Here is a 22188-nt window from a genome sequence, read left to right on the forward strand (position 1 = left end):
CCCGCCCCCCCCCCGGGCCGGGGAGGGCTCGGGTGGGTGATGCTGGCGGTTTCCACGAGAGGGCTTTCTTGCTGTGCGGTGTCAGAGCGGCTCTTCCAGCAGAGCCTCCGCTTTGCTCCTAGGTACGGAGGAGCGAAATGAACTTGGGGGTGGCTTTCGCTCACAGGGTGTTTCAGATTTCCTTTGTAAATTAGGGGGAAATCCCTTCACTCCCCCCGGGGTGTAAGGATAAGACATCCTGGGAAGAACAGCAGTCTTCCGTTTCCAGGCTCGGTTCAAACTTAGAACGGATCCCAGCAACTTAATTTCCCCACAGTGGAAAGCAAGAAGAGGCTGAGTGTGTTTTGTCACGAAAGAGAAATGGGGTCCGAGTGTTTGCATCCTTGCCTCAACTGATGGCTACGAATGACTCTATCCTGGCGTGATCTCATTTTTGGCTGCTTTAGCGTGTATTATACTTCTCAGGGTGGGGCTGGGCAAAAGGGAAACGGGAATCATTGTGTGCGTATGAAAATGCTGAGCTATCCTTAAGTGCTTTGCCAAGTTGCCTGTGTGGTGTTTAATTCAAATAATTTCATACACCCAGCATTGCAGGTCTGTTTTAAAATGCAGAAACTGTATCTGTAATCGGGAATAATACTGCAGTTCGTAAAACATGAGTAACATCTGTTACTGTGACTTCAATTTGTTTCTCTCTTCTTGGAATAACCAAGTTGACAGCTCAGACGGTCAGGTTTAATGTCCTGTGCTAAACCTTTGGTCCTGCATCCCATGGCTAATTGTGACTCACAGAATCAATAAACCCAGCTCCTGCTCCGCTGCAGCGGCTCGACGGGGGAGCGGGAAGGGCTTCAAACCGCCTCACTGTGTGGAGCTGGTTCCCGACAGCAGATGATGGTGGACAAATTGGGGTTTCTGTAAAACTAGGTCCATCACGTGCGCTTGCCGCTTTCAGCGTGGCAGAGCTGCCTGGGATCTTGGCGTTCCCTCAGCATCAGGGCTGAGGAAGTGAGAGAGTGGGTCTGCGCTGCTGTAGGGGTAGTATTTTCCCTCCTAGCACCTTTTATCTAGTCTTAATCTATCCCAGGTTGAATACTGTAGGCAGTTGAAGCACAGCCATCTCATGCTTTGATGTGTGTTTATTGGCTCTAGCATCTCATTCTCTTGCCTTTTTTTTTTTTTCTCCTTTTAAGTTGGGTTGCTCCCTTCCAACTCCACCTCCCCAAACAAAAAGAATTAGAGCAAAGGAGGAAAAAAGTGAATTAAGTGACTTCGTATTTTTGTGAATGGGTTTTCCTGCTTTGCCCCTGCCTCCCTTGCTGCCTTCTGTAAGATCCTTCATAATTAAAATATTATGACTATCCTTATGGTAGCCCTTCACTTGTGGCAAGGATCCTAATTTGACATCAATGCAAAAATACAAGTTTCTGGCATAAGGGTAGATGACATTTCATCGGCTAGTGCATGCCCGTTTTTTTTTTTTTTAAACCACAGTGCTAAGACCATATGGGCAGATAATGAGTTTAAGCTGATAAACAGCTTACAGATTTGCCCAAATAAAGGACTTTCTTCCTAGAAGACACGTTTTCTTTTAAAATAAATAATGCAGTTCCTGTGTTTTTATTTAATTATCTTGAGTCCTGTCTGTTCTCACCAGGCTGCAGGAAAACAGACACAACTGCTCTGGGAACAGAAGCTACTGGATTTATGGGGCTGTGGGTCTTGCATGAGGAAGGACTTGAGAAGTTTGGATGCTACAAAATTGAGGCTTAAGGGGTGTATAAATAAGCAGATAGTGGTCCAAGTTGTGTTTGGAGAGTTTTGTGAGGTACTGCATAGTTCTTGACATCTTGAAGATGAGTCATTGCACGAGGTGGTAGTAGGTCCGAGGTCTGTTGGGGAGCTATAATTAAACCAGATGAGTATCTATACTCCTTGTTAAGCCTGTGAGGCTGCTGAAGCAGCCCTTGTTTAAAGGTATTGTTGCAAGATAAACTCTACTTTTGCTTTTTCAAGAGTATTTGACTAATGTTAATATGATTTTTTTTTCCTGTTTGTTTCTTTTTGTTTGTTTAAAAAAATATCTTAAACTGACATCAATAAAATGTGGGGGAAAGATTTTTGGATCCATTTTTTTCTTGTTGGTTTCTGAGAAAAAACCCACAAATAGTACAGTGAGGGCTTGAAAGTAACTTGCTCTGGGAAGTGGTGGTCTTGGTTTTGTGTCGCTATTTTAAAATAACAAACAAAGTAATGTATTTGCATGAGAGGGAAAAGCCTGTGTATTTCTCCCCTAAGATGCAAAGGAATGAACTGTTTGGTATCTGAAACTGCTCATTCCCTTTTAAGCTATTTCTTAGGAGGGTTTTTTTTTGGTTTTTTTTTAATTATTATTCTTGGAAATGATTGCTAACCTTAATTCAAAGTAGCAAATGAAGGAAGAAAATGGTTGTACAGAGAAATCAGTCAAGACAACTCCATTCTTTCTCATGATGTTTATTCCTTCTAAAACTTCCTTAAGTATTTTGTGTTGTCTATTTCTTCCCTTCCCACCACTTCTGAGCCCTGGAAAGGCTGCTGGACTTTAATTGTATTTCATATGAGGATATTTTCCAGATGTCTAGAGCTTTGCTTTCTGATGGTCACTGCTATCTCATTTGTAACTGATATGACAGCAGAGTTGCATTTGGTCCTACCATTGCTTATGAGTACACAGGTCAGCATTCCTCTCGTGTCTGTTCCTTCCCCTACACCAAAGTTTCTTATTTTCTTTTCACTGCTCTCTGCAGTCCTGAGTTTCCAAAATGGGGAATAAGTTATCCTATCCCTTCGTTCCAAAGGATTTGTGTGAATTCAGTGCCCACCAAATAGTTGACAGGAGTTTTTTCTTTTTTTTTCTTTTTTTTTTTTTTTCCCCTCCAACTTCTTGCCTTGGAGTATTAGCAGCTGCTTTGCTGTTTATCATTTCTGCATTGGTAAAGATCTGTCATGGGCTAATTTAGTATAAATTGTCTGAGACTGAAAGAAGTGGCCATAGTAAGGCAGTGCATTGATCTTACTTTTGTTAACAGCACCAGCTGCTAAAACAGTTTGTCAGCATGTTTTTATTTATTTTTGCACCGATAAGAGGGAATTTGCTTCTGCACCTCTGCCACCTTCTGTTCTCTAGGAATAGGCTTGAAAGATTTCCATTTTCCCAAAGTTTACAGGCAGCAGCACGTGCTCTCCAGTACAGTGCAGCTGTGCTGGAGGTACTGTCCTTCATTGGTCTTCCTCAGAGCTGGAGGCAGAGAGGCTCAGTATCCCGGTGAGTTGTGTATGTGTGATTTTTTTTGGATCTGGATTGCCTCTCCAGGTGCCTTCATACAGGAAGCCTCAGATGACTACATGCCTAATGTGGATGCTTCATATTTAGTGGACGGAGACGAGACTCACAATATGCAGTGGATATTACATGACAATTGAGGGTATTCCTGTGGTGTCATTTTGCCCTCACTCAGTTCAGTTAAAAGAAAACCAAAACCAGCATCTTGTCATTGTCTTCTGAGATGATGGAGGTGGGTTTCCGACCATCGCAGGTTTTTAGTACAGGTCTTGTTTCTGCACAGGATCCCTCATGCTTATGTAGTCCCTCCAACATGGATTCCAAAGAATGGTAAGTCGTTGGGGGGTCTTGTCATTTAGGGCTTTTTTTGGCCATCAGGATGTTCCCTGATATTTACTAAATAAACCTGTTCTAAAATGGAAGTTTCCAGCTACTTGAGAAATAAATTGAACGGTCACTGTAACGGAAGAGTGAATTACCAAACCCCGAAGTTCAGATTTTTTTTAGACCAGTGTATCACTTCAGGAAGAAACAGAGGCTGCTTTTGATGAAATAAACAGTCCTAAAACTGAATCTCGTCCATGCGTGTGATATTACATGGTTCTGTGATTATTAAAGGGGCTGCGTGATTTTGTGAATTAGGGCTTAAGTCTGAGCTTGCTCAGCTTAGCTGTTGATTGTGTTTAATTAGTTCATCACTGTTCCTGCCCTTCTCTCTCATTTAGCTGTAGCATAGCCAGCGTGGACTTTCCTGGGGTGTCTGTGGTGGTGCCTAGTGTCATCTGGAGTTTGCCCTTGTTAGTCTTCAGAAAGCAGTGTGACAAGCATCCTCTTCACCCCCAATTTCTGTGATGTTAGCGTCAGGGAAAAATCTTACAGCAGTTGTTGATCCTGGGGAAGTGGAACTGAACCAAGCTGCTAATGTGAAAAGTCATGTAGTATAGCAGAGATAATAATAGCTCTTATATTCTTTCAAACTTCTCACTTGAGTCATAAACAACTTTAAATACTTTTTATGCTGCTCCAGATGTCTGGAAAGCCAACAAGACAGATGAGCGAAATGGGGTATGGGACCATATGGTGACTTGTTGACTGTGGGTCAGTGGCACAGCCTGGCAGGGGATCAGGAGCTTAGAGCTGTGTATATTGTGCATGATTACAGCAGTGACTGTTTCTGCAGCTCGGTGCCTCTCATAAGGCTCAGCGCTGAAACCGTAATGCTAGCAGCTTTTTTCATGGCCCCGTGCCCAGTTTGATGAAGGGTGATTTTGGTCATGTGGCTAGACATACGTATTTATGGCCCCGTTTCATCTGTTGAATTTAATCTGTTGGGGTATTTTTAACGTTATTATGGAAACAGTTACTATATTTACTCCTTATGAAAAGCTCAGTGTATGACAGTCTACGAGGAGGGAGTTTTCAGAGTAATAAAGATTGCACTAAATGATGGTGTCCACACTTCTTCAGGAAAAAATGGACTAAATGAACTGACTGGCAGTTTGCCTGTTCCTGAGACATGGACCTCACAGGGCACTGAACTGGAACACACTATGCTGGGAAAGCAACAACAGGGTTTGTTCTTGGCTCACTTGACGGCACATCTCATTTTCTTGGGGAGCGAAGAGAACCAGATCTTGTACAGAGAGAGCTTATGCCTATAATGGGCTGGTTTCTCAGGCCCACCGAGAACCTGTTTCTTATGGAAGTCTCTGGGACGTGTGGGTACCTTTCAGATGAACTTCTTAAAACCTGCTGCTAGGTTAAATGAGATAGCAGTATTGAAATTCAGAGGATTTTGGAATGGGAGTCACTGTCACTGCTGTCGATGTACTTTATTTCTGTAATCATTTGAAAACAGAATGCTTTTTGATGTCAGTCTTGCTGATAATAATTGGTGGAGCTTAATAGTGATAATAATGTGGTAGGTCCACAATGGACATGTATGAGAAGTAATTGAGAATACAGTATTGAACGTCTCAAAATGTTCTTAAGAGGGGTGGACTTTGGATCTGATGTATTTTTTTAACTGCTCACCAGCCTTTGGCCCTGTTAATGTCAGAGGGGATTCTTGGAGCTGCTTAGAATGAGGCACTTATTTTGTGTTGATCAACAAAGCTTTTGCTTCCGATGGGAATATGGCTGAAGCACAGACACATGACGGGGATCTTCTAGAGTTGCATCAAGCTGTTTTTCAGAATAAGACACAGGAAAAGCTGAGAGCTAGTTCTGGAAATGCTTGAGGCACAGTGCTGGAAGCACCAATAGATCTCTTTGACCTATGTTTTTCTTTGGCAGCCTGAGAACCGATGTGATGAATGACTCTGGCTTCACAGTCTTGAAAAAAGACCTTCCAAACTGATAAGGATTTCAACTTACAGTGATGTTTTGCCAATTAAAAACTGATTCTCTTCTTTTAAATGTCAAGGGAACATCAGTCAGGAACAACAGTCTGATGACATTAAGAACAGAGCTTCTCAGACACTGGCTGGATTGAGAAGTGTTGGGGTTTTTTTTGGTCTTGTTTTTTGTCTTTTTTTTTTTTTTTTTTCCCTTTTCACTGTGCTGAAAGGAGCAGAAGGTTTCATGCTTTGCATTCGGTGTGTTCATATTTTGATACTGCAGTGTGGAGGGCTTGGCAGGAGAAGAATCAGAGTTTAGTTTAAAAACATCCATTTTCTTTGTTAATGCCGCTGCAGATAGTTCCAAGTTTCAGTCGGTAGTGGATTTTTGGGAGTATTTCTGTAACGTGATGCTCTTTGGGAACAGCTTTGAAGCTCTGCACCAGCCTTGGGGAGCAGAGGGCATTGGGAGGGGGGTTGGAATCTCACTCTTAAGTCCCATCACTGATGTTACTGCTCAGAACTGAGAGGTGCAAATGCCAGCATCACTAACATCGGCCTGCTGTAGAGCCTCTTTGGCTCTGGGAAAGTTGCATTGCTTTTCTGAGCATCTGTTTCACCAGCTGTGAAAATGAAGACAGTACCCTCAGCGTGTGGGTTTGATGAACATTCTTGTTAGCTAATCTCGGCAAAGTGCATTGGAACTGTGAAGCGTCACGGGTGGTTGTTTGGAAGTGTGAAGGTTTAAAGTGGTGTAAGCCACAAGCTCGCACCTTTGTTAGGGAAGAGAAGTACTAACTGGGGGGCCCTCTGGGGCAACAGGGGCAAAGGCTTTGTGGGAAAGAAGAGGAATTTGCCTATGATGGAGGACCTGAGTGAAAATTATGCCTCATTCTAACTTTTTACACAAGGTCTAAATAGATTTACGTGGAGCTTTTTAAAGCATCTGTCCAGGGCTGGATTTTGCCCTCATACCACAGGGTGATGCAGTTGCATTTCCTTTTGTTGTTTTTCCAGGCCCCCCCCCCCCGCACACACTTGCTTTTTATGATCAAAGCTCCATTCTTTAAAGATATGCCAATGCCTTGTAATAATGCTCAGAGGATCCTCTATGGGGAACACTTCTGATTAGACACTGAGGAATTATTTAATTCTCTTCATACTTCTTACTATTTGGAACATCTTGTTGATAAAAGGTGTGGCTTTTTTCCCTTGCTGTTACTACTTCTTTGGCTCTCCTCCTCCCCAGACACTATACTCGTTCTTTATGCTCTCCCGTTGTCTCATCTTATATAAACTTGGTTCCTTGGTTCTTGCTTTCAGTTCATTCTTTTATCTTCTATAGCACTCAATGAATGCTTGAAAATAATAAATATTAATAATAGGGCTCTTTGAACCAGCAGGTTCTTTGCTGCTTAAACTCACCTTTTCCTGCTGCTTATCCCCTATTAAAAGTTGCTATAATCTGCAGATTGTAGCTGTAATAACTTCTGCAGTAGCAGCTGGGTTTGTGACAAGCGTAGGATTAGAGCTCCGGGTGGGGAAGTGGCAGCGGGAGCAGAGATCCTCAAAGGCACAAAGATGTTGTTTCAATTGAAATATTCTTAGCAATAAAGAAAGACAAGCCAAAAAAAAATTAGTGTGGGAATAGAGCTATTTCTCTAAATGGCCCTTCTTACACAGGTTTCCATGGAGTGTCAGTGACCTATATAGGACAATCCTGTATTGCCCATAAAATCTTACAGAGTCGTTTAGGTTGGAAGGGACCTTAAAGATCATCTAGTTGCAACCCCCTTGCCACGGGCAACGACACCTTCCACTAGACCAGGTTAATTTTAGAACGGGGAAAGCATTCTTTCTGGAGAACATAGTTTAAGAAGGCTGTACTTTTGGAGATGCTTTCAAGCCAATTTACAAGAAGTGTCTCAAAGCAGCAAGACGAACTGAGATACATCTGTAATATTACTGTATGTTTTCTTTTAGTTCCCTCTGCAGACAGGTTTACCTCTCCTTAGAGCTACAGATAAAAAAAAAAGATACCGTCTGCCCCAGTGTGTAAAGTTGTCCACATAATGTCTGGGCCAGGCTCCAAAGCTTTTACCACACACGTACGTACACGCACGTACTCTCTTGGACATCGGCAACATTTTTAGTGTCTCAAATCACACGGACTAAGGAACGAATATAGTAAACGGGAACGGAGTGTGTGAGGTTTTCCTACCACACCTCCTTCCCTCTGTTTAACAACACAAGCTACTGGTTTAGGAGAAGAAGAGAGAATCCTGAGGTGTCAGGGTAAACTTTGGGATACCTTATTTGTTTCTTCTTCCTAGTGTTGGCTTGCCCCTGCTTAGGGGAGGTGAGCTGTTCCTAAGCAGAACCTCTGTTGGGTGGGTTGCTTCCAGGCTTATGTCTTCAGCAGAAACCACACTAGTTACTACTTGAGGCTGGGACTGGCTGGGAGTTTGTCAAGGAAACAATTTGCCTGCAGAAAGTGCTGATTTATTGAAACCAGTGCTGCTTTGTGGGAAAGGGCTGGTCTCCACTTAGTTCTCCTTGGGTGAATTTCTTGCGTTTGGGATAGAATTTCTTAGTCAAAACAGAGATGCTGGTTAGGAGTTGAGTGGTTTGGGTTTTTCACCTATGCTGTCACAAATCCAAAACAGCCTCTTGAAAGTAGGTTTCCTACATGCCAGAAATGCATGTCCTAACCACAGGACTGCTCTTTGAGAGCACGTGGGGTTTTGCATGAAGGATTGCAAGGTGGATTCCAAACCTTCATCCTTATGTAAAATGAAAAAAATATTTTGAGTCTCAAAAAATGTGGTGAGATGAGAAAGTAAGTCCCCATCCAGGTGTCCTTGTGTGTCTTGCAGTGGCCTTGCTTGTCTTTCCACACAGGTTTGTTGCTCCTGTCTGTGCTTTTCACAGAGTGGAGCAAAGAATCTTGGGAGATTCTGGCAAAACAACCAGCGTGTCAGTCTCAGGAGGAGAATGACTGACCCTGAAGCACTGCTGATGTATTTTGGCAGGGTCAAGGCTATACAAGGCTATATAGCTCCTACCCCTCTGCTTTCTCTGAGGAATATTATTAGAAAAGCACCCTTAAGCAGCCAAGGAAAATATAGCTGAACACTGCTGATATGTTTGTGCCTGGGCCATTATTGTCAGGCAGGGTATGAAAAATAATCCTTTGGGCAAGAGAGGAGCTTCTTGGAACAGGATGAAACACTCTCCTGCTGGTTTGATTGCAGTGAGCTCAGCAAGGGCAGGGCTAACACATGGTTTCAGTAATGGGCCTCTTTCTTCCAATTTCGCTTCTCCCCCTGTTTTGTGGAGAGGAAAGTGGTCCTCTCTTCATCCTTTCTTAATTCTCATTGGAGAGTGAGGAGATCACAGAATGGTCAGGGTTGGAAGGGACCTCTGGAGATCATCTAGTCCACCCCCTCACCAGAGCAGGGTCACCTACAACAGGTTGCACAGGACAGCTGTTAAGACTGAACTTCCTATGTTTAAGTTTGTGCCCATTACCTCTTGTCCTATCACTGGGCACCACTGAAAAAAGCCTGTTCCCATCGCCCTGGCACCTTCCCTTTACGTATTTATAAGCGTTGATAAGATCCCCCCTCAGTCGTCTTTTCTCCAGACTAAAAAGACCCAAGTCCCTCAGCCTTTCCTCATAAGAAAGATGCTCCAATACCCTAATCATCTTTGTAGCCCTCTGCTGGACTCTCTCCAGCAGTTCCCTGTCCTTCTTGAACTGGGGAGCCCAGAACTGGACACAGTACTCCAGATGCGGCCTCATAGGGCAGAGTAGAGGGGGAGGATGACGTCCCTCGACCTGCTGGCCACACTCTTCTTGATGTACCCCAGGATGCCATTCGCCTTCTTGGCCGCCAGGGCACATTGCTGGCTCATGGTCATCCTGTTGTACACAAGGACTCCCAGGTCCCTTTCCACAGAGTTGCTCTCCAGGAGGTCAGCCCCCAACCTGTACTGATGCATGGGGTTATTCCTCCCCAGGTGCAGTACCCTACACTTGTCCTTGTTGAACTTCATAAGATAACAAGAAGAAGGCCAGGAAGGGATCTCAGGTAAGCTAGGTGTGTGCTTAGCCAGGGCGTTTGTTCTCTGTGGTTGTTCTCTGCAACATTGAAGGCCCTGGATCTGTTTTTTCCAGGGCAGCTCAGCCACTTGAATCCTTATGTGCTCACTGCTTCGCCACTGAGGGGAGCTTTCAGGGGCTTCCTCTGTTTTAAAAGGTGGGATTGCAAAACTGAGGTGCACACCTTTACTTGATGTTTTATTCCTCCTCCTTTTGAAAAAGGGGCAGGGGGTGGGGGGGAAGGCAGGGTGTGTGTGTGTGTGTGTGTGAAGCTTGATCAAGAAGCAAAGACAAAACACTCCTCTTAAGGCAAAACATTCTGGGCCCTTGCTGTGTATTTGAGGTTTAAATAACAGGAGTTTCCTGTTTCCAAACATCCTCAGATGGTCTCTGCTAACCTGTTTTAAGATGACTGTTACTCATGCTGTGGTAGATGAGGAGTCTGAGCTTGCCTTTTGGGTTTTACCCCTCCTTCTCCTTCAAGTCAAAGTAGGAGGCATAAGGTGTGTTTATAGCACAGAGAAGCATGGGGCAGCAGAAGGCCTGAGCTAGTGGAAACCAGAACCAGGATCTCCGTACAGCTCTGTTGGGTTGCAGCACAGAGGAATCCACAACACACAGTCAGCTGTGGAACATCTATAATGTCAAAGCACTCCTGGATGGGAGATGAGAGATGCAGATGCCAGATACAGAGTGTTTGAAAGAACAAATAAAAACAGCCAAAGCCTTGCTTCTATGGTGGGGTCTTCTGGCGATAAATGGGCAATACTTCTTTTCAAATATTGGATGACAATCATATCTTAATATTTTTTTTCACATGAAATTGATCTAAGAAAACATACTCAAATTAATCAAGCCTGAGTCTACCATCTTTGATTGAAATATCAGCAGGTTTCTGCCTCTTGTTTCTTCTGGTTACAGTCATTGAAGGAACCTCTAAAGGAGCCTCTAAGAGGCTGATTGCTAAGGTTCTGTAAATCCCCAGGAGGATGAAGGTGTTGCTTTTCTTCAGAGGCTTAGACTGTGCTGTTAATGATAGCTGGCATTTGGGAATTATATAAGACCTTTTTAAGGACTAGACTGTTTGCCCACAGAAGTCAGTTTACATCTTCTAATCAGTGAATGGTGAGACTTCTCTGCATCCATTTCATGTCCGTATTCTGCGCATTTGTTAAATATATTTAAATTATCAAGAAAAGCAAACTATTGATCTAAAGACTTCATTCTTTTCTTCTTCGGAATCAGCGATGGAGAACTGAAAAAAAATAAAAAATAAATCAGGTTAGTGTGAAAAAAGTTCCTGTAAGTTTAGAACTTACATGTATGGTTGAGCTGCATTGCAAATTTGTCCTGTTGAAATGACAGAAGGACAGACTGCACTAGGATAGTGGTGTGGAGGGTTTGCCAGAACCCAGATCAGGGCTGTGTGACCCAGTTGTTCCCTGAGATTGACTTGCAAAATCCTTGCTGTGGCCAGAGTCGTATTCCTGTGGGGTTCCGTGTTGCAGTCTAGGACTGGTCATTTAAAGCTGAAGGAGTCTGAAAGGAGCCGTGTAGTGGATCTGTGTCCCTCGTACCTGTAGACTGTCCTTTAACATGAAGCTGCAATCTCCAGCTGTAGTCTTTGATTCTTTACGAAGTGCAACACTATGGAGTGAGCCCAAACATTGATTTATTTTTTGTTTAAATGAAATATGATTAAATGTAAGAATGCCTGAGTCTGTCTATCTTGCAGCTTTGTAGGTAACTCTGTATGGACAAGATTTATCACTTCCTTCCCCTTTCCTGCTCTACCGTCCCTGAGCTTTTTTCCTTGAGATGAATTCACTATGGTTTTAGCAAGGAGGTGATAAAACAGATGCAGTTGTTGAAACTGATGATAAGGTAATTTTCTCACCCTTCCAATAACTGTAAATGCATTCAAAAGAGGATTTGCATTGCTAGTAGCATTTGTTATTGTGTGTATACTTCTAGACATAACTCAGAGATTGACTGGTGGATAATGAAACAGTGCAGCGTGCCTGAGTGAACAGATTGGGCAGGCATCTCCACTATCCATGCACTAGCCCACCAGAATGTGTCTGTTGCTCAGAATTTTTCTGGCAGATGTAGCCTCCCCATGTTGTGTCACAGTGATTATCTATCACTTGTTTATTGAGTTTCTGTGTGGTCCACATGATCTAAACATCTGAGAGTTGCAATGGATTGTATCTTTGTAGCACCTTTTTGAGGCAGAGAATCCTGTTTACCAATTCCCATTTTACTGATGTAAGTGAAATCTCAATGCCATGCTGAAGGTGTCCCAGGAAACTTGTAACAGACTAGAAAACAGGAAATCTTGCTTTTAAGGAAGAGCCGGAGTCACTCTTTCTTCCTTCATAGCACCTATCCAAATTTTGCTCCTAGACAAGATATTTCAGGTTTAAAGTATGGGGAGGGAATATTTCCTGTATTATAGGAAGATTTTTTCCCAGCTATATAAATGGCTTTCTTTGCTGTTCTCTTGCAACCAAATGTCCCATCTAGCTCAGTGATATGTTGTTAAGGCCTTCTCTTCTTTTGACTGTGTCAGTTGTGCATTTACTAAATTTGAATAGGACACCTTTTTCTCTGTAGATGAAGCTCCGGTTAGTTGGGTTGTTTGTTTTGGAGAGTGGGGGGAAGGGGCTTGGTTGATTGTTTCTCTATGAGAAATAAAGATTTTCTGAAGTTTTGGAAGGACTTGGGGGGGTGGGGTGGGATTCTTACCTCAGCCAAGATAGTCAATATTTTGTGGTTTGGGATATGCATTAGAGTGTGGGAGACTATAGAGGTCATGGCCTTGGGATCTGAACCTCCTTTTTCCTTATCCTGCTTCAGTGCACTCACTGCTACTCTTGCCTTCTTTTGAATGCCAACTTTTGACCTGTTGAAATTTCTTAGAAGTGTGCACAAGTTCATAACAAGCATTTTCCTTTGAACAGACTGGCTTTTTCAGACTGTTTACCCCCCCAAAAAAAGTGTTTGTGGAGAGGATCTAATCAGGCCTAATAGTCCTTAACAAGTTAGTGAGTCCTTGAGTCCATTTAGTGGTGTCTGGGAGTGATGTAGTCCTGAAGCATCCACTTGTTTTCACTGCAGCAATCCTAATGAAAGCCACGAAGTGACATGGCTGCTTTCTCTGCCCTGAGGCACTCCTGGGTGCTTCCTTGAGAAAGTGATTTACTTTGGAGTTGTTAAAAAGGCACGGTGTAAAAAAAAAAAAAAAACCAAAAAACCAAACCAACAAACAACTTCCCAGGTACAGGTGTGGAGCTGCTGAGTATTAACGCCAATTGTGCAGTTCAAAATCGCAGCTTTGTTCTTCCTGAGACTGTAATAGTGTTAAAAAATTCAGCCTTGATCTTGATGAGAGCTCAAGTCCCTGATCATGTGTGGAATCAGGGTCAAGGTTTTTAATTTGCTCATTCTTCAGAGATGCTGAGTACCTTCTGTGGCAGCTGCAATTAATGGGGGCTGTGTGCGCCCAGCGTTTTTGAAGGAAAACAGTGTGTGCATGTGTTGTGAGCTGCAACGTGCAGAAGCCAGGATCTCTAGGGGGGTTGCATCTAAGATGATGCCCCTATAGTTGTTTCTTAATTAAACCCCAGACACTTTACATGGCTTCTCTTGAACTTCAGGACTCTGCTTTTCTTGAGCATATTTGAGCCTTCTAGCCTGGCAGCTCCTTGGAGCTTTCTATTAAGGTATTAAGGGGAGGAAAACCAGTTGGTTGCCTCAAGCTGAGGAGGAAATGCTAGACTTGAAGGATTATCTCAGTGCAATGAATTTTAAAGACTTTTTGCCATACATGTGTGGAAAGCTATCAAAATGCTAATGGTTCTGCTGTCTTTTTTAACCCTTTCAACATACGGAGCTGTTGGAGGGGAGGTGAGAATGATTTTATTCAACTTCAAAAGGACAGTCCAGCCAGAAATTAAGTTTTAAGTAGCTTTTTGTCTGTTACCCACAACTTCATTGATAAGAATGGTGCACCCATCATTTGGACAGCTCAATTCTGTATGCTTAGTTGAGGCAATCTGCAGGTGTGGTGTAGGTCAGGTACTTCCTGCAACCAACATCCTACAGGAAAGATGAGCACAGGGCTGAGGAACTCCCTCCCCCCTCAAAAAAGAAAAAAAGTGAAGTTGGAACTAAGTTGCTGCGGCTGGAAGAATCCTGCAGCCCCTTCCTGGGGTGTCTCAAGGAGCAGGCTGGAGGCTTGGTGCTTCCCCACCTGGTTTTTGGGACTCACACCCTGCCTGCAGTGTCATGGATGCCTCTGTTGTGCGAGAGGTCTGTGTGGCTGCCAGGGCATGAGGAGTTCTGCCACCGCCAGAGCAACTCATCTGCTCAAGTATGTACCTGAGGGGCCCTGGGATGGGATGGATCATCCTACCTCTGGCAGGTCGAACACAAGTCTCCCACAGTAGTGCAAGCCTGTCCTCTGTTTGCTTACTCTAGTGTTTCACAAAGGAGACTCTGATTCCCCTGGCTATCTTGCCTCACCATCCTAACCATGGGAAGACGTGGACTGCAGGTGGACACGCAGCTCAGAGCATTGTGTGTTTGCTACGTGGCAGCTGTGACCTGGGCAGCGAGGCTCGTCTCGGATGCTGAGCAGATATTGTATGTGCTGAGGTGGCTGCCCTGCTGCTGCTGCCCAAAGCAGCCGGGCTGGTTCAGTCTGCGCAGAAGGCAAGCAGGCATCCTCCTCCGGGGGCACTATCTGTGTCCGTGAGGAACTTCTGTTCCATTTATTTAGGTTTTTGGCTGAGGTTTTTGACATGTTAGGAATATCTCATTCACCTCTACAGAGATTCTGCTAACGTTCTGCTTTGGAGCCACGTAAATAGTTGGATAACTGGCAATATAAATAACTGAAATTGTGAGTGTCATTAAACCCATGAGACTCAGTCATTCCTTTAGCTGTTTCTGAAATATCTTAGAGCAATGGGTCTGTCTGTGCTTATCTCTTTAACCAGGACTAGCCAGGCAATTTCACCCCCCAGGAGAGCCTGAATCACTGAGCTGCAGGGTTATCTTTGCCATTAAGGTTGTGGCTTTCAGGTTTCAATGAACTTTCAATATTTTTTGTTGGTTGGTTGTTTTTTGTTTTTTTTTTTTTACGGCATATTTACTGTTAAATATTAGCTGCCAGCTTATTTCACATCTTCAAAGCATCAGTGTGTTCCATTTCGCAGCTGAAGAGTAGGTTGCCAACACATACCACCTGGGGGCAGGAGCAAGGGCAGGCAGTATAAAAAGGATTGCTGCAGGGCTCTGTTTGGGCTTGGTACTGGGAGGACACCAGGTGAAGCAAGGTAAAGGGACTGGACAGCAGTGAGAGACTGTGGAGTAAGCTTTTCCTTTCTCATTCAGCATGAGTATGATAAGGTATTGCTTTGCTTGGGGCATCCTAAGACGGATTGGATAGGACACTGGGGAAATCAACTGTAGGGGAAACTGTTTTGATTTAGATTGTTCTAAATGATATGAAGATATGGCTGGTGCGTACCCAAGCACTGGGCTACTTGTGACATCTAGTATGTGTGCTGACCATGATTTCCTGTGTAGCTTTTAGCAAATTTATTGTTTTGAGACAGTGTGTGTATTTATATATTTGGGAAAAGGAATAGATATTCTCCCTCCCTCCCACTCTGCTTTGTATTTCTCCCAGCAGGGACAGTTACAATCTGCTTGTCAATCTCCTGTATACTTAAAGGCTGTTTTCAGTGGACTCTGTCTCTGATTCTTATGTTTTTCAATGGGTGGCTTTAGGTACTGTAAACAATACCTTTTAATAAGAAGTGATTCTCCCTAAAGTGTTTGTGATCACTGGAAAAATGTCTCGTTACCTTTTTCTGACTTAGAGTTACTTGATTTGTTGCACAAAGTATATTTTGCCTAATCTCGAAAATTTAAGATTGCATACATAAAAAGATGGCTCTTATTGTGTCCATAGCTGTTTTGCAGACAAAAATCTTAAACTGTGCAACTGTTACTGTTAAGTCAGCAGAAACAAAAACCTTCTAAGGCTCAATTTGAAGTTTTAGAAAGCAGGCACTTCTTTATTGCAGTGCTGGATGCACAGGGGATCACTCCACCTAGTGTGTGTGCTGAGTTGCTCCGCTACAAAAATTATATATTTATATACAAACAAAATACACGTATTCATCATTTTTCTGAGAAACAATTAACATATTCATACAATTTTCCAGAACTCAGTAATATATGTAAATGTCTGTGACACGTGCCTTCAGGTACACTGGTGGTCGTCCAAGACTCTCTGGTGGTTGTCGATAGTCTTCCTCATTGTGTCCGCTTTGCACACGCTCAGCTTGGTCGCAAAATTCCATTCCCCCTTTAATCTTGGAACCTCCAGAAGATTTTCTCAGTGTACTAACCAGGCCTACAACATCACTTTCTTGACAGGTATATGAAAGCTACATTGTTTAGCAGTTAACTTATAATTAAATCATAGATAGATCATACCTAGTTACCATTACACAAATTATTTATTGCAAAATACATATAATGATTTTAATTTTAATTGTTTGGTCTCTTGATTATACAATACTATCAATATCTGTATTCAAATAATCACTAGTTGTTGTTTCTATTAATATCTATTGATTGGTTCTTCATATTTAAATCAAGATGGGAAGGGTAAGGGGGTTTCCAAGCATCATCACTGGTGCATAACAAGTTTCTATACTTACAGGACTCAAACAAAAATTCTTTATTCAATTCTTCATTGTTTCATCCTGTTCCTATTAGTTTCTTGATACCAAACAGTAGCTACCTAGTGAGGGTCTTATGGTTATGAGTTTCAAAACACACAACATTCTAACATTCTATTTCTACTATAATCAAATTTGGTGATTTTACAACACAGCTGCTTTGCAGTTTCCATTTGGGTTTTTTTGTGTGTGTGAAGAGAAGGGAGCCTGAGCTACATTCTTCCACTGCAACCCCCTCTTCCATGCTAGAAGATGAAGGTATTTGCAGCAGGAAAAGTAGGATTTACAGAAGCGTGTATGTACATAACATGTCAGCCTCACTTCTGTGATTAAGTATGCAGTTAATCTCTGCAGATTAAACACGAAATACAAATGCAAAACCAAATCCTCTACTGTTTCTGAAGAAACATCCCATTTTGAGTTGGGCTTTTGGATGAGCCTGTGAAGCAAGTTGCTGGGCTGGTCAGAGGGGTAGTGGAATGTGCAGGCATGGTCTGTGAAGGGTGTTTATTGGAAGGGAATGGGTAACTTTTTTTGATAGAGAGCAGTGCAGGTGTTCATTTTATTTAGGTTTGCCTTGGGAGAGTAATTCTTGCACAGAATAGAATAGGAATCTCTGGCTTCTTCCTTTTTTTTTTTTAATTGCCTGCATAATTTAAAAGCCCAATTCTCCTTTCTGTTGCCTGAATGAGGAAAGAAGGGGTGCTGAAATGCTGATTGTCAGAAACCACAGTCTAAAACTCGCAATTTGCCATCCCACAGCTGTTGGCCTCGTTTGCATGTACTAGTCTCTGTTTTTGAGACTGGAAGGGTTGTAGGAGATCCAGCCCATGCCAATAAACAGTGAAAGTTCCCTGTTTGCTCAGCCTGTACATATCTGTGCTCTCCTATCAGAGAAATAGAGGTTTGGCATATTGGAGTTGTTATGCTCTGAGAGATTTCAATCTTCATTGTAGCAGTAATTATTTCCACCAAGAAGCTTTGTATTTCCATATTCCCAAGACTAAAGACATCTTGCCCAAGGATATGTACCAGCATGATGGGCAGGACATCTCCTGGGAAGGGGAGACTGCTTGGTTCAAATACTGGCTTGAAGTTAGGCAAAAAGTATATGTCAACCAGTCTGCAGTATTCCAGAAGCTGGGCACTCAGTCAAATTACCAGCTGTTGAATGAGCTGTGGTTGTCCATGTGTGTGGTCTTAGCCCATGGCAAATGAAAGGTAATGCAATTTAGCCAAACTTTATCATTGCTAAATTAAATTACCTCATATCAGCTGCAGGGGATGAGCACACACAGGGAGAGCTACCACAGCTCAGTTGATGTACAACCTGTTATTCCAGTGTACCATAACTTTTTTGGGGCATCCACTTGAGTGTCCTGGTGACCAAGCAATAAATAAAGGCCAGTTGCAAGGAGAAGGAAGGTCTAGTTGTGCCTCCAGTTAGAGAATATTGTCCCTAAATCTCATAATGTTTTTAGTTTGGGAAGTTTAGGCTGCTGAGTTTGGGCTTGATGGAAATAGAGATTCTCACCAATTATTGTACCTGTGTGTTTTTTGTATTTGTTTTTTTTTTTAAAAAAGTTTGTCTTTTCCAGCAAATGATGACTCCCTTGCCAGTAGGGAGGTTCTCTTGCCTGTAACAGGCACTGGCACCAAACACACTTCTGTTCTCTTGGGAATGTGTTTCCTGAAAGGTTCCTTTCATCTGCAGGGAATTTTTCTGCTTTAAACACAGGAAACATTACTGGGTTTTTTCCAAATATCTGTGGAAACTTTTTTTTAACTGAATTAAGATTGTCCCATTTGACAGTAGACCAAGCAGCAGTCTGTTCTCATCTTCAGTTCCTTTGTCTCTAGGATTGGTACCTTGCCTAGGAGTGCCAGGAGGTACTGATCTTACCCATGGACGACTCAACAAGCCTTGGTAGCCTGCACCCATGCCCACTTTGGCTGCCATAACGGGATTTGAAAGGGAACTGGTGTAAAGTCATGTTGGAAAGGACATTGGATGGCGCTTTGGCTCCCCTGCATTCACAATAGGAAGAGGTAGCTGTTAGCTAAAGCTTCTGTAGCGAGCCTGTGTCAGGGTCATTTGAAGAGACCAAGAATTGCAGGAGGTGCCTTTGCTCTGGTGGGCAGTGGGATGGTCTTGCCTTGGTCTGATCCAATCCCCAGGAGCTCAGCAGCTGGGGGTGGCGAGGTGGGCCATGCTGGCTTCAGAACTTCTAGGAGGAGAGGGGAGCAAGGGCTTGCTCGGGGGGAATGTTGAACCTTTTGCCCCCAAAAACTTATCTTGGTAGACTGAGTGTGACCATGGAGATGGGCAGTGCTTTGTGCAGTCCCAGTGGTTGTGATCTGAGCTGTTTGGTGCTGGTGATGTGACACTGGCAGCGCCACTGCAGCGTTATGGGGTCAGGGTCACAGATGCTTCTACGTCCTTGTGATTTGGCTATGCATCCTGTTTTCCTCCAAGCCAGGGCTGAAATATCCTGTTATTGGCTGCTAAAAGATTTTTGGGTTGGAAATTGTCCCATTCCTATCATCTCCCAGAAATCATTCCAGCTTGGCCCACTCTTTTCCCCAGTTCCAGTGTTTCTCATTTACTGGGATTTTCTGGAAACCAAGGTCAGAATGTATTTCCTAAACATACAGGAGGTTTAGCATCTGTTGTTTGTGACACAGATCATTGCACGTGGCAGAGTGCATGTGCAAGTTCATGCACAGCCAGCTTTCACTGCACAGTGAAGATGTGGTTAAATGGGAATTAGGATTAATACTGGATTTAAGATGCTCGTAGTTGGCTGGTAATAACCTAATCTCCTCAAAGGCTGCAGGCAGGCTGGCAGCATTCAGCTCAAGGCCGTTGTTGTTTGCGAAACCTGAAAGAAATTGAATTTTGATACTAAGAGAGCTTTAATCAGAGCCTTTCAAGATAGTATATGCTCTTCCCATCCCTATCGCAAATGCAGCCTTTTAATTTCTTTAATGTATGACAGTCACCTAGGCTTCTAGGTTTGATGGGCATTTGACAGTAATATTTTTCATTTCCTTTTGTAAGAGCTTAGGGGTTCTGATTGATTTTAGAAATGTATAAATTGCATTCTGAAAGTTGATATACCAAAGTCTCTGTATAGGCAGACTGGGATATGTCTGTGTAGGGCAGCAAGCACTCCCCGGTTTAAAGTGTTTAGAGTGCTAAATGTCCTTCAGGTACGAAGGCTCAAGGGACCACAGAAGTGTGGGGCTCCTCCCTGTGATGTGGTCAGTTCAGTCTCGCCTAGTTCGATTGTTGCTGTGGTAGAGATGACCTGCGAGAAATGCATCGGTGAGTCTATGCAGGTCATAAGATGAATCACTGCATTTGACATTAATTAAGGCCCGCGTTGGAGGACAACAGGTTTTAAGATGAATTGTTCTTGCTTCTCCTGTTTACTGGGGCTGCAATGCAATTTTCTGTGTACCCTGTCTCTACTGAAAGTCAGACATTTAGTTATCTAAATAACTTGTATCTTCAGTTAAGTCTTGATTAAGGTAGAGTTTATGCAGGCTTAGCCCTGCATCCTCAAATGGGACAGAGGTGTAAAGTTTATCTATATATATCTACTTTTGATTCCTTGCTTCCAGCCTTCTCCTGGACAGCAGTTCTTTCTGATTGATTCTGCCCAAGCTTTGAGAGCTGTCCTTCACAAAATGCTTCTCTATCTGCATCACTGCTAGTGGTAACCTGACAAAATGACGTGCTTACTCTGTCTGCTTTTCCCTTGTTTTAAATCAACAGCACATCCTGTGGATGGGTCTCCTTTGCAGAGGGTGTCAAAGGTCTCTACAGTATGATGATGTACGCCACTGTCAGTCAAAGTCTCCCTATCTGAGCCACTGGAAGGAGCAGAGATGGATCGACGAGATCTGAGTGCAAAGCTTGTTCTGATGCTGCTGATACAATTCAATATCCACGTTGCCAAAAAGAAAATGACTCATTTGCAGAGGTGCTGATGAAGTGCCTTCATCAAGACCCGAATCGAATCGGTGTATCAATTTGTTTTTTCTTAAGCCTACTTATTCAACCCTCACCTTGATGAATTTTATTTGATTGTTTTCCTGCTGCTTTTGTGTTGGTCCACCTTGCTAAGGTTGCCTTTCCTCTCGCTGTTGCCTTGTGCAGTGTTATCAACTAATCCTATTCATCCTCTTAGATTATCTTTAACAAACTTCAGGCAGGACACTTTTTCTGAGGTATAAAGTGTGCTCGCATACCTTAAGGCTCTCAGGATGTGAAATTGAGAAATGCACTGAAGTTTTGCCTTCCCAAGGCTCAGGGAAGGGCTCATGACTTGATTAAGATTTGAAAGACAGTGACTTTAATTTATTATTTCAACTGTCTCCATCTCTATTGTTCTTGGAGAATAGGACAGTGTCAGAAACATTAGGTCAATTGGAATTCAGATCTCTGCAGGGGCTTACAAGTCCCTTAAAGCACAAGTCTGAGGGCAGGTTAATGAGAAAGTTTCTGGTTTAGTTTTTGTCGTGTTTTTAAAAACCAAAAGCCAGGCAAATCTTTGGCCTTTCAGCTCCATTTCTTCTTTTCTTCTACAGTGGATAGAGAGGGAACTCGGACGAGACCGGCACCCAGCAGCAAAGGTTAGTAGAGAGATGTATGAACTGTACCAGCACAAGAAGGTTTATTTTCGTTAGTTAAAAGCATCCAGCTTTCACTGACTCTGAGGCCTTAGCCCTCTGCAGGAGCCAACCAGCTTGGTTTAAGGCATGCGACAATCCAGGGAAGTGCCTTGTGAGCATCTTAAAGTTGTTGCTTTGTTCAGTATTACAGCTGGTTGGAGGTGGTCTGTGGCTTTTCTGGTGCGTAGTGGGAGGTGGCAACGACTGCTTAGACCAACACTCTGTAATGAGACAGCGCTGTGCTGGGTGAGGCCTGGGGGGTGTGCGAAGCTCAGTTGATTTCTAAGCCTGTAAAAATCCAGGAGAGCACGTGTTAATGCTATTGCTTGCTGTTCCAGCCTCTAGCAAGCAGATAGGGAGCTATTAAACCCCTCTGAACAGAATTAAGGATGAGGGGGAATATCTGTGTAACTTCAGCTTGTATTAGTTGTATTTGGAGAAGAACAAGCACAGAGATAGTGTTTAAAAAAAAAAAAAAAAAGGAACAAACAAACAAAAATAACAAACAGTGACAACAAAACCCCTCTCGCACATCAGCAGGATGTGTCTACCTCAAACGTGAGACTTCAAGAAGACTCAGGTTCTCATGCTGGCTGGTTTGAACTTAAGGGGGGGAAAAGGAGTGGCATGCTGACCTGGGCATTAGCCAGTAGGTGCTCCCACTTAGGTTAAGCACTCCTTGAAGTCGAGGAATTTCTGACGGCTGGTTCGGCCAAAGCCTTGTTATTACAAAAAAGCAATTGTGCCATGTCTCTTTTGTAATAGCTGGTAGAGATGTACGGCTGTGAGTAAACTGCTGTCTTGCCTATAGTACCTTAGAGAGCCCAGAGTGATGGAAAAATGTGCCTTATGAGTGCTCAGTGGCAATTCCTTATTCTTTCTTCAACTGAGTCAGCCCTGTGCTCAGCAGTGAGAGGGAAAGGGCTGACAGACTCTTCACCAGCACTTGAGGCTGTACCTCAAAGCTAACTCTGCTTG

The sequence above is a fragment of the Charadrius vociferus genome, unplaced genomic scaffold (genome assembly GCF_000708025.1).
Source record: "Charadrius vociferus isolate BGI_N301 unplaced genomic scaffold, ASM70802v2 scaffold111, whole genome shotgun sequence".
Taxonomy (NCBI): domain Eukaryota; kingdom Metazoa; phylum Chordata; class Aves; order Charadriiformes; family Charadriidae; genus Charadrius; species Charadrius vociferus.